Raw genomic sequence first — 13,086 nt, forward strand, 5'->3', positions numbered from 1 at the left:
CAAGTGAGCCACGGCACTGGCCCCTAGGTTTGTTTGTTTGTTTTTTTTTTTTGTTTTTTTGTTTTTTTGGGTTTTTTTTGTTTTTTTTTGCCACAGTGTCTTGGCTTTCCATGCCTGAGAAACTCTCATGGGCTTTTTAGCCAGATCCAAATGCCTTAAGGGCTGATTCTGAGGCAAGAATGCTGGTTAGGGCAATTGCAATTCTATGAGTCTCTGTGTGTCCCTCTTCACATGTTGGATCATTCTCTCCTTTCTAATTATATCAATTATTATTAGCAGACACTGGTCTTATTTAACTACATTTATATTTAATATCGTATTTATAGAACTTTGCAAGATAGGTATGTTTATTTCCCCCTTTGTATTTGGAGAAATAGGTTTGTGTAAATTGTGTGAATTCTTTTTTGACAGGCAGAGTGGACAGTGAGAGAGAGAGAGAAAGGTCTTCCTTTACTGTTGGTTCACCCTCCAATGGCCACTGTGGCCAGCACACCACGCTGATCTGAAGCCGGGAGCCAGGTGCTTCTGGTCTCCCATGTGGGTGCAGGGCCCAAGGACTTGGGCCATCCTCCACTGCACTCCCGGCTCATAGCAGAGAGCTGGACTGGAAGAGGGGCAACCAGGACAGAATCTGACGCCCTGAACGGGACTAAAACCCAGTGTGCTGGTGCCACAGGCAGAGAACTAGCCTATTGAGCCGCGGCACTGGCCAAATTTTGTGAATTCTAAAGTCACACAGATGGAAAATTAATTCAGATGCAGAATTAAATCCAAGCCCTATACTTAACCACCTTGTAGTTAAGGAAAAACTGTTTCTCTAATAAGCTTTACAATTGGTCAGCAGTATGCTTTACATGCTAACCAAGACATGGTTTCTTCCTCTTCCTCTGGTTACATGCATCCTGAGCTCTGTGTGAAGCAACTATCAGCGCTATTCAGTTATTCATGGAGGAAAGAGGACTAATGCTGCTTTCTATGGCGAAAACGTCCAGTTTAATTGTCAACATAAAAATGGATCACTCACTGAATAAATATTTCCAATATTACAGCATTAAATGTTGTCTAGTTACAACACTCAAATGATATCATTAATTAATCCTGTCCAAATAGAAGTTATATTTTTATTACTGTATTAACAATGAATACAACTAATTATCTAATTAAGTTCTACAATTTAATTAAGAATGTAACATAATTTTAGTTACATTAAATAATCAAATTACAAAGTACTTACTTTCAAGTCCAATTTGTCCCAGGTTGAAGACTAATAAAGAGCCTTAAAAATGGTACAAGTAGGGGCAGGCATTTGGCCTAGTGGTTAATATGCCTGAAACCCATATTGGAAAACTTAAGTTTGATTTTTAGTTCCTGTCTCCAGTTTTCTGCTGATGCATACCCTGGCAGGCAGCAGTGATAACTCAAGTGATTTAGTTCCTGCCACTTTACATGGGATACCTGGGTTGAGTCCCTGTATCCTGGCTTCATCCTGGCTCAGTCTCAGCTGTTGCAGGCATTTGAGGAGAGCCAGTGAAAAGAGCTCGCTCTCTTGCTCGTTCTCTTTCTCCCACCACTCTTTCTCCCTCCTAAATAAATTGCTTTTTAAAATGCTACAATTGGTGATTAAACTTATAATGGGAAATTTTATAATTCACAGGCCGGCGCCGTGGCTTAACAGGCTAATCCTCCACCTTGCGGCACCAGCACACCGGGTTCTAGTCCCGGTTGAGGCACCGGATTCTATCCCAGTTGCCCCTCTTCCAGGCCAGCTCTCTGCTATGGCCCGGGAAGGCAGTGGAGGATGGCCCAAGTCCTTGGGCCCTGCACCCGCATGGGAGACCAGGAGAAGCTCCTGGCTCCTGGCTTTGGATCAGCACGATGCGCCAGCCACAGCGGCCATTGGAGGGTGAACCAATGGCAAAAAGCAAGACCTTTCTCTCTGTCTCTTACTATCCACTCTGCCTGTCAGAAAAATAAATAAATAAATAATTCACACCTTGAAAAACATCCCATCATATACAAAGATGCTATCTGTTACGTCTTTTCAACATGCTATATTGAGCTTCCTGAGAAAGAGGAGGAAATAAGATTTTGCTAATCTGCGTCTGTATCTCACCTGATTCCTGCTGAAAGCAATTACAGAGACTTGCAAAAATAAAATTCTAGAATATTATGACGCTAAATGGACTACCTGGGAGCAAAATCACAATTATCTTGACTGTTAAAACCAACCATACTATCTGGTCTACAAAGCAAGAAAGGCTAGTAGCCAGCCTCCAAGCCAAAAGTAATCATTATGTAGTAATTTCTGGTTTTGTTTTATCCTAGTTAAATATAACCTTAAAGTTTAAACTAAGAAATTCATTTTGCCACAAAAATTTTGCCCATGGACCTCGGGTTTTTTTTATATATAAATGTTTATAAAACAGTATGCTAGGCATCACACATCAGGATCTACATAATATAACTTTTCATAGACATGAAGGCACACTTTAGCCAAACCCCAAAGACTTGGCTAGGGATGAATACATCTATTATTTATAGTTAAATACTTCCTCTACCTGGAAAGGCTGTTTCTAGAAAGCATTTTAGAACATGAAGTACTAATACTTTTAAAATAGGTGAATTTTAAAATGTCTGCCAGGAAGAAGAGAAATGCTAAATATAGATTGAGAAACTTCATCTTACTTGGGAGATTAAAGCCTACCTGTATAAATACTTGGAGTCATAGTAACTTTCCACCACAAACCAGTCAACACTGTTCTATTTTCAGAAGTCTATACCTCCTGCATGTTATTTTATGGTTTATTTTTTAATTACTGTCTCCTCAACAACCATTCCCCAGTCTCAAATCACTGCTATTTATGTAATTTGATAAAGGTGAGGAAAACCTAGTCACTAACTAAACAAACAGGATAAAAATAAAAAACTCAGGGTATTCTAATGAAAAATAATAAGTATTCTCATTTAGGTTTCAAAGCATTAACTAAGTATCAAATATAATACAGCATAAATTCTAATACTTTTCTTTTATAATATTACATTGTCCTGTTTCATGCATGTATGTATTTTTCTTTGGAGGCATTCCTCAAGGAGAATTTTATACTTAAAATTTCTATTTTGTAAAGAAATAAACAACAATTTAAAGAGTTTAGGAATTAAATCAGATCTCAGATCCTTTGTACTTTCAAAAGTAGGCAAGCCCCATCAAAACTGAGAAGAAATCACTACCTACGAATGAGAATCAATCAAGGAGAATACAGATGAAATTGCACTTTAGGGAACATACCTGCCGTATTCTATTAGTGAGTATTCTGTGGCTCTATGAAGAGTATTATTTCACAATATATCTTCAGATGCCAGTATAATAGTAATAAGCTTTGCTTGTCTGATTATAATTCACTCTATTAAATAACATATCTACTCTTGATATATTTGTGTCTCAATGACAAACATGTTACTATTCATTTGCAAAATAATAGTCATTGATCAAGAAAGAAATAAAAGACATGAACAGCCTTAAGATTCTTAGCAAAAGTATTTTTATATTTGTAATGGTTTTTCATATGTAAGTAATTCTACTCACCTTCTGCTATGCTTAACATGATTTGGTCCAAACTCATGTAGGTGAATGTAAAAAGCAGAAACTTCATCCAATTATGGTGTTTAAGAGACAGGCCTAGTGGGATGTCATTACGTCACTGGGAGCCCTTGAAAGGTAATTCTCCCAGGAGGAGGTTATTATAAAACTTGAGTTGGACCCAACTCCTCTTTGCTTTCTGACTTCCCATAAGATCCTCCCTATGAAGCATTCTGCCTCTACCAACTATTGCCCTCATCAGAGTCAGATCAAAGGGGCTGCCTGATCTTGGATGTGAACCTCCAAAACTGTGAGCCAAATAAACCTTTTCTCTTTATAATGTTAGTTGCCTCAGGTATTTTGTTGCAGTAATGAAAAGCTGACTAATACACCTCACATCTCCAGGTATTTTTTAGGAAGGCTTATAAAGTCTAAATCCACCAATAAAATTAAGACAAGATTCCACCCGCATTTTAATTTTATCAGTGTGATATTGTGGACTTAAGACCTAAAACAGAGATTTCTGGAGCCCTCTGGACTTAAATAATTTAATTTTTAATTAATACTAACTGGATGCCATTGCAGTAGACTGCAACATGACTGACTACTTGGTTAATATTTTAAAATAGATCAAACATGGGGCCTGCACCATGGCTCACTTGGTTAATCCTCCACCTGCGGCGCCGGCATCCCATATGGGCACTGGGTTCTAGTCCCGGTTGCTCCTTTTCCAGTCCAGCTCTCTGCTGTGGCTTGGGAAGGCAGTGGAGGATGGCCCAGGTGCTCGGGCCCCTGCACCCGCATAGGAGACCAGGAAGAAACACCTGGCTCCTGGCTTCGGATCAGTGCAGCACCGGCCGTAGCGGCCATTTGTGGAGTGAACCAATGGAAGGAAGACCTTTCTCTCTGTCTCTGTCTATAACTCTACCTGTCAAATAAATTTTTTTAAAAAATTAAAATAGATCAAATATATCTGTTCTCTTTCATATCTTAAACAGTTTCATGAAACCACTAGTAATTACTTTGAGGTTAAGGGTTTGCTCCTTTTCAACTCCTTATGTATTAATTACCTCATGTGTATTCCTACAAACTCATGTACACGCACACACACACACACAGAGTTTCAGTACTTGCCTAACAACTATTTAATTCTTTTCAAAGCCCAGTACTTTTTTCTTCCTATTTTAGAGCAATCTCTTCACTAGTTATCATTACCTTCACAGTCAACATTTAAATCTGCATCTCCAGCTTTCTAAGACGATTAATTTTATGTGTCAACTTGACTGAGCAGGAGATGCCCAGATACCTGGTTATACTTTATTCCTCAGGGTGTCTGTGAGGGTGTTTTCCTAAGAGATTAACATTTGGATTGGCAGACCAAGTAAAGCAAATGGCCCCCTCAAAGTGGACAGATACCACCAAGGCCATTCAAGACCTCGTGGGACAAAACAGCAAAGGAAGGTTGAATCTTCTCTCTCTGCCTGACTACTTAAACTGAGACATTGTTCTTTTCTGCCTATAAATGGAACTTAGAACACTGATTCTCCTTTTTCTAAGGCCTTCAGGTCCAGACTGGAATTTAAACCCCTGGTTTTCCAAGGTCTTCAAATTGCAGATGGCAAATTGTAGGGCTTTTCAATATCTATAATCACATGGTCCAATTCCTTATAATAAATATCATTCTATAATATAAACAAAGAACACAAAAGTGATGCCTTCACAGATGAGGGAATTAGTCTGAGACAGTCAATAGAAAGCATCTAATTTGAAAAATAATTAGTTCACAGTAGAGAAGAAGGAAATATCATGAGTCTATGAGACAAAGCTGAAAAGTTGTGCTGAATCCATGAAGAAAAACTCTTGGATACCCAAAAAAGGTACATGAATCTTACAGTTTCGATGTTGGGATCATAAATTTTGGAAGGAATGAAACAGCCAATTCTTAATGTTTGGAAGGAAGCCATGACACTATGAGGGATAAACAAATGAGGGCAAGATCTCAGCTCATGTGGGATGAATAGTAGGAAAGCTGGTACAGTGACAAGTACTGAGGTAAGTGATAGTGGAAATGCTGAGAACAGGAATGCAAGGAACATTACAGAAAGGAAATAGTGAAACTGGAAACTGATTATATGACGATGGTAAAAGGAGAGGAAATATAATTTGAAATTCTGAGGTTTCAGAAATGTGGGGCTGGCATTGTGGCATAGCAGGTAAAGCCACCACCTGCAATACCAACAACCCATATGGGTGCCAGTTTGTGTCCCAGTGGTTCCACTTCCAATCCAGCTCCCTACTATGTTCCTGGAATAGCAGCAGCAGAACATGGCCCAAATATTTGAACTCTTGCACCCATGTGGGAGACCCAGAAGACCCTGGATCTTGGCTTTGGCTCATCCCACTTCCAGCCATTGCAGCCATTTGAGGAGTGAATCAGCAGATAGAAGATCTTGATCTTGATCTTGATCTCGGTCTCCCTCTCTCCCACCCTCCGTCCCTCTTTCTCTCTCTTCCTCCCTCTCTCTCTCTCCTTCCCTCTCTGCCTCCTTCTCCCTCTCACTTTCTATAACTCTTTTAAATAAATATTTTTAAAAAAAGAAAAGAAATGTGCAACTGGGAATATGATCATGACATAAAATGAAATGAGGAAGACATGATTTGTGAATAACACATTCTGATTATGAATGTGGGCATATGATCTACTTCCAGGAACATTCACATTATAGAGATCCAGCTGAAAACTAGAAAGGTGCATTTGGGGTTATGAAGAACACACAAGGGCCTGTGCTGTGGCACAGCAGATTACGCTGAACCCTACAACACCAGCATCCCAAATGGATGCCGGTTCCATTAATGACTGCTCCATTTCTGATCCAGGTCCCTGCTAATGCACCCGGGAAAGCAGCAGAAAATGGGCCAACTGCTTGGGCCACTGCACCCAAGCTGGAGACCCTGAAGAAGCTCCAGGCTCCTGGCTTGGGCCTGTTTCAGCCCTGGGTGGTGCAGCCATTTGGGGAGTGTACCAGTGAATGGAAGATTCATATTCTCTCTCTCTCTCTCTCTCTCTCTCTCTTTTTCTCTCTTTGTAACTCTGCCTTTCAAATAAAATAAAGTAAAATAAATCTTTTTTTTAAAAAAGCAGAAGAGGAGGAAGAGGAGATTCCAACATGGTTGAATAGGGAACAGATGTGCTGATTCTGACTAGAGGAAGATAGCAGAAGAAAAGCAGAGAAGTGTACTCCCCAGGAAAGAGTTTGAGAGAAGTTTGCAATGGAAATTCTACAGAAAGAAGAGGAATGCCATGGTGCAGCATGAAAGTGTGGACACACAGCAGTGAATGGGTAAACCACACATGAACCCTGCAGCTGGTGGCTGGAGTAGATGCCAGGTTCTAAGAGCAAGGTGAGGGCAGACTGTGGCAGCCCATGCCACTGGGAATATTGTATGAGGGAGAACCTTGTAGACCACACTGCCTCTGAATCCGGCCTAGAGCCCTAGCAGGGGTCAGGGTACCCACCTAATTCAGCGAAAGAAAAGCACATTTCTTTCTCCCCATCCCCAACAAGGGCCCCCAGCAACACACAAGGAAAGGTGCTATCTTGACACAAATAGAAGCTGCAGGATTTCACATGCACAACAAAAGAATTTTACCAGAGGGAAAAATCCATGTTTGCCACAGACTTTCAGACTGGCTGGGAAGGTTGACAGGAGGCTAGGTAACCACTTAGGATTGTGAGGTGCCCCCATCCTCTCAACCTATCACAGGCTCCAGGCTCAAATTCCCAAGGTGGAGCACCCAAAGATAGCTGGCACTGGAAATGACTCTGCTCTCTCTGCAGGCGGTGGAGGCTTACAGAGTGAAAAGGGGATCCTCTATATCCACTGACTGTGGGAGCCTTTCACACTGCATTTGTACAAATCCTGTCAATGTATGATAAGGCATGGGATATAGCTGGGTCTCTGGGTAATTACTGAGTGTGCCATCAGAGGCTCAGAGCCCCTGACTGCCTGGGGTGGATCACTGCAGAGGGTTCCTTGCTCATACTGAGGATTGCACAGATCTTTTGTATGGATCATGTGCCAGCATGGGTGAGGGTTCTACCCACTGTAAGATAACCCAAGGCATTGATCACTTTGGAAGGGAGGAGGTAAGGTTATGATTATGCCAACAGGCATGATCAAACCCTACCCCCTGTTGACAATAGAGGAGATCTACCATATCTACCTGGGGTGCCACCCTCGATTCTTACCCCACCTGTAAGCACTGACCAGAGCTCCCTTGACCAACTAGCACATACCTCAGGGCATTCACTGAAGGATCAGACACCCAACTAGACACAGAGGCATAGTTCAAAGATAAAACCCATCAGTGGAAACAACAAACAAGTGTTTCCACAAATGTCTATAACTAAATGCAGAAATATAAGAAATAAGAACAAGGAAGACAACATGACTCCCCCAATGGAACACAACAACATTCAATATAATAATGTGAAGATGAAGAGAACGATTAAATGCCTGAAAAGGAATTCAAAAGAATGATCATAGGATTACTCAAAAGCAATGAGAAGCAATCCCATGTGTTAAAGAAATCCATACAAGACATAGATGAAAAATTCAATGAGTTAGAGATTTTGAAAAGAAAAAAACTAAAATATTAGAAATGAAGAATTCAATATGTCAAATAAAAAATACAGTTGAAAGCCTTGACAACAGATTTGTGAAGAAGGAAGAAAGAATATCTAAGCTACACAGAATCAACCCTTGGGGCATTCGGATCTGGCTAAAAGGTCCATGAGAGTCTCACAGGCATGGAAAGCCATGACATGGTGGCAAAAAACAATCTAAATGAAAGATCCTGGTGAACAAGACCCCAGCAGAAGGAACAGGCCATCAAGGAGAGAGGCGCCTTTCTCTGAAGGGAGGAAGGAACCTCCACTGTGATACGGCCTTGACTAAACAAGTTCAGAGTTGGTGAACTCGAAGGGGCTTCCATAGCCTACACAGCTCATAGCAAGAGTCTCGGGTGATTGCTGACGTCATAAATAAGAGTGCCAATTGTTAAATCAACAATGGGAGTCACTGGGTACATGCTCCCCATGTAGGATCTCTGTCTTTAATGTGTTTTACTATGAAACGTAAAAACACTACTAGTCGAACAGTACCCTATACCTTGTGCGGTTGTGTGAGTGCAGCCTGTTAAAATCCTTGCTTAGTATATACTAAGTTGATCTTCAGTATATGAAGGCAATTGAAAATGAAACTCGATAAAGGGTGGGATGGGAGAGGGAGGGGGAGGGCCATGGGAGGGAGGGAGGTTTGGGGGGGAAGCCACAACAATACAAAAGTTGCACTTTGTAAATTCACATTTATTAAATTTAAAAAAAGTGAAAAAAAAGAATATCTGAAAGAATTTATTGCCACTCGTCCTGCCCTGCAAAAGATGCTTAAAGATGTGTTACACACAGAAACACAGAAACATGGTCACCAATATGAAAGAAGGTAAAGGAAGGAAACCTCACAGCAAAAGATCACAGGAAGCTCAATTTCTCTTTGACATAGAATTAAACTCTGATGCTCTGTTAAAGCATTGTGTTAAAGTAATCTATTATGTTCTCTTGATGTCTGTTACATTCTAATTGTTCAAAAACAGCTGAATTTTTATTAAGAGCTATGGGTTATTGAAATATGTGCTTATTTTCAAAGATTTGAATAATCACCTTGTAACAATAATCAAATTTGGTCTATGTTATGTCATGATTTTAAGGAATCTTATTTCAACCAGATATTTTGGATTTTGAGCCTTCTTGCCATTCTTGACAGGCATTCACAAAATCAAAGTTTCAAACAATCTGGACTCTAAAATTTCCAGTAAATCTTGGACTTTGGTTTTTCCAGTTTGGGCCCAACTGAAAAAAATTGAAGGACCTATGTCTCTCATCTTATAGAGACACCAACTAATCAGGCTATTTGGATTATATTAGAAGTACTGTCAAGATGTGACGTGGTACCAAATTTTAAGTTTCTATAATGGAAAATGCTATTAATACAAATGTTTGGGAATTAAAAAGTCTAATGATCTTGCGTTACTAGACATGATAGTTATATTAACGAGAAAGCCCCAGAGGCCTAAAGGGTTAAATACTTGTAAAATCCTACAGGTGCTTTCAAAAATACTGTGAAGTAAGCAAGTGCCTCTTGTTGGTTGATGAGTTTATAATTTTAAACATGGCAACTTAAAGTCTTTTGTCATCCACAGTTATATATGATTTGCTGCTCATAAAACTAAAGCGTTGTTGGTTCTGGGTTTAGCTGTCCTCCTATAGGATCCTATGGACTTTTTCCAGCCACTTCTATTGTATTCAGTACTTTGGGATGGCTCTGTAAACAGATGAAGCCAATAATGTATTAACAGTACCAACTGAGAGAAAGTATGGTTAACTGAGGTTACTGAAAACAAAAAGCAATTCAAATCCATTGGCAATTTACAAAAAGAGTTAAAGATTTTAAAAAGCTATTATTAAAATTGCTATATTGGTCTATTATGTTATGTTATATATGTGTACATATTGTATGTCCACATGGGAAAATTTTATTAAGAGTTTTATTTTAATCGGCTTATAGATAAGATTGTCCATAAATTTAAGCTGCTAAATTTAATCAAAGATACATTTTAACTTGTGTGACCTGAATCTCTGTATCATATGTTTTATACTTGTTGGTAGAAAGAAACTAAAAACATTTTAGATGGTTGTGCTTAAGTTTACTGGTTAAACAAACTACACCGTGTTAGATATTTAAGAGGTGTTTCCAAATACATGATTCTTAAAATTTATAGAAGGCATTGGACCTTCTGGTAAATGTTTTCTTAAGTTGTTTGCTAAGTATTCATATGATATTGCTATTGTCAGCAAGCGATCTAGGACTTGCTCCCTCATTTCTCTATTCTCAGCCCAACTTGTTCTTTCATTTCTCTATTCTCTTCAAGGTAGGGAACTAATTCTATTATGAAGGAATCTGTAGGACGCACAATTTAATCTTTAGACCTTATAAAAGAGATGGCTAACATTTTTCTGTAATAGCATAGCCAAAATAAGAGCTTAAATTATAATGTCATAGCTAGATTTACTTTGCCATCAGCGAAGTAAACAGTAAGTAGAAAAAAACCTCCCTTTCAGACCAAAGGGAAAGAAAGTTTTAAAGTGAGAATATAATTTTCCTCATGGGCATTGTCTACCTTAGAAAAACTACTACGGAACATGCCTGGGACTATAGACTTGTAGTTCAGGCCACCGAAGATTAGAGATGGGACTTGGGCACTCCCTTGACTTGCATCCTCTGGTCTGCTTTAACAAAAACCAGGAGGAAAAGAAAGCTAGGCATCAGAAGCAATGGGTGGCAGGCCTATTAATGGCTGATCTGTACAGTGATCTGCCCTCAAGGAGACCCAACAGGCCAGTCCACTGCAGTGGCTTTCAATGTGGTAAGCCTGGGCTTCAGCAGAAGTCAGCTTGTGAAGAGCCCTGGCTGCTCTGCCAAGAGGTGGATCACTGGAAATGGACCTGCCCTGGAGTCGAAGGATGCCCAGGTCAGAGCCACAGATCTTATTGGCTCTAAGCTGAAAAGCCCTTCACTCAGCCCAACTTCCAAAGTGACCACTGCAGCTGAGGGGACAGCCAAGCAGGGTCAGCAACATTGCAGGCAGAACTGTAAATTTCTTGTTAGAGATGCCACCTGCCTTTACCTGGCCAGCTCTCCTCCCAGGCCAGCTAAGTAATGAAAGTCAACAGGGTGCCTTCCCCTAGGAGGTTCACACCTCCCTTAGGATACACCCCATGTGAAGAGATAGATAGGTCTGGGCCTCTTAACTTACAAGGCCTAAAGCCCACCAGATTATTACCAGGCCCCTTCTATCAGGTTCTATTTGCCTCTCAGTCAGAAAACTTAATTGTAGCTTAGACAGCACCTTTCTTAGCTCCTCTAATAATGACTCTGTCCTTTGTTCTAGACCCTGTCTAGCGCACTTGGGCCTCATTCCTTTGTAATCATAACCTCTACTCTACCACCAATGGCTCTACTCCCAACCTGTGTGTACTGATGGTCCTCTTCCCCACTTAATGATGTATAATTGTTCAGATCTGGTTAACGCCACTCTTAGGATCATTGGTTACTATCCTCACCCTGTCTTTTATGACCTTGTCTAAATATGATCAGAGTCGGTGAACTTGGAAGGCTTCCATAACCTTGGCAACTCATGACGACAGCCTAGGGTGGTTACTGGCACCATAAACTAGAGTGTCAATTTGTTGGGTCAACAACAGGAGTCACTGTGCACTTGCTCCTCATGTGGGATCTCTGTCCTTAATGTGCTGTACATTTTGATTTAATGCTATAACTAGTACTCAAACAGTATGTTTCACTTTGTGTTTCTATGTGGGTACAAACTGTTGAAATCTTTACTTTATATACAGAAGATCAATTTAGTATATATTAAGAGAATTGAAAATGAATCTTGATATGAATAGAAGGGGAGAGGGAACAGGAGAAGGGAGGGTTGCAGGTGGGAGGGAAGTTATGTACATTGGAAATTTATATTCATTAAATACAATTTAAAAAATTTAAAAAAAGAATATCTGAGCTACAAAACTTTGGAGTATCTCATACCAAAAAAAAAAAAAGAAGAAGAAGAAGAAGAAGAAGGAGAAGAAATTAGGAAAATCTGAAAATAGTGTTTGAGATTTATGGGACATTATCAAATGATCCAATGTATGGGTCTTAGGAGTTCCTGAAGTTGTGGAAAGAGAATAGATTAGAAAGCCTCCTCAGGGAGTGGGAGATGGGATGGTTGCAGGTGGGAGGAGGTTATGGGGGGAAAAGCTGCTATAATTCAAAAGTGTTCTTTGGAAATTTATATTTATTAAATAAAATTTTAAAAGAAAGAAAGCAAGCCTCCTCAGTGAAGTAATAATAGAAAACATTCCTAATTTGGAGAAAGAGACATCTAAGTATAGAAACTACATAGAACTCCTAATAGACATGACCAGAAAAGATCTTTATCATGACACACTGTAGTCACCTTTTCAACAGGAAAACATAAAGAAAAGCTTCTAAAATATGCATGAGAAAAACACCAGATTCTATTCAAAGGATCTCCAATTAGACTCACAGCTAACTTTTCATCAAAAACCCTAAAAGCTAGGAGAGAATGGAAACATAATCCAAGTCTTAAGAGAAAAAACTTTCAACTCAGAATACCCTGCAAAGATCTCATTTATGAATGAGGTGAGGCGAGCGCCATGGCTCAATAGGCTAATCCTCCACCTGCAGCATCAGCACACTGGGTTCTAGTCCCAGTTGGGGCGCCAGATTCTGTCCCGGTTGCTCCTCTTCCAGTCCAGCTCTCTGCTGTGGCCCAGGAGTGCAGTGGAGGATGGTCCAAGTGCTTGGGCCCTGCACCCGCATGGGAGACCAGCAGAAGCACCTGGCTCCTGGCTTCAGATTGGTGCGGT

Source organism: Lepus europaeus, chromosome 14, assembly GCF_033115175.1.
Source record: "Lepus europaeus isolate LE1 chromosome 14, mLepTim1.pri, whole genome shotgun sequence".
NCBI classification, from domain to species: Eukaryota; Metazoa; Chordata; class Mammalia; order Lagomorpha; family Leporidae; genus Lepus; species Lepus europaeus.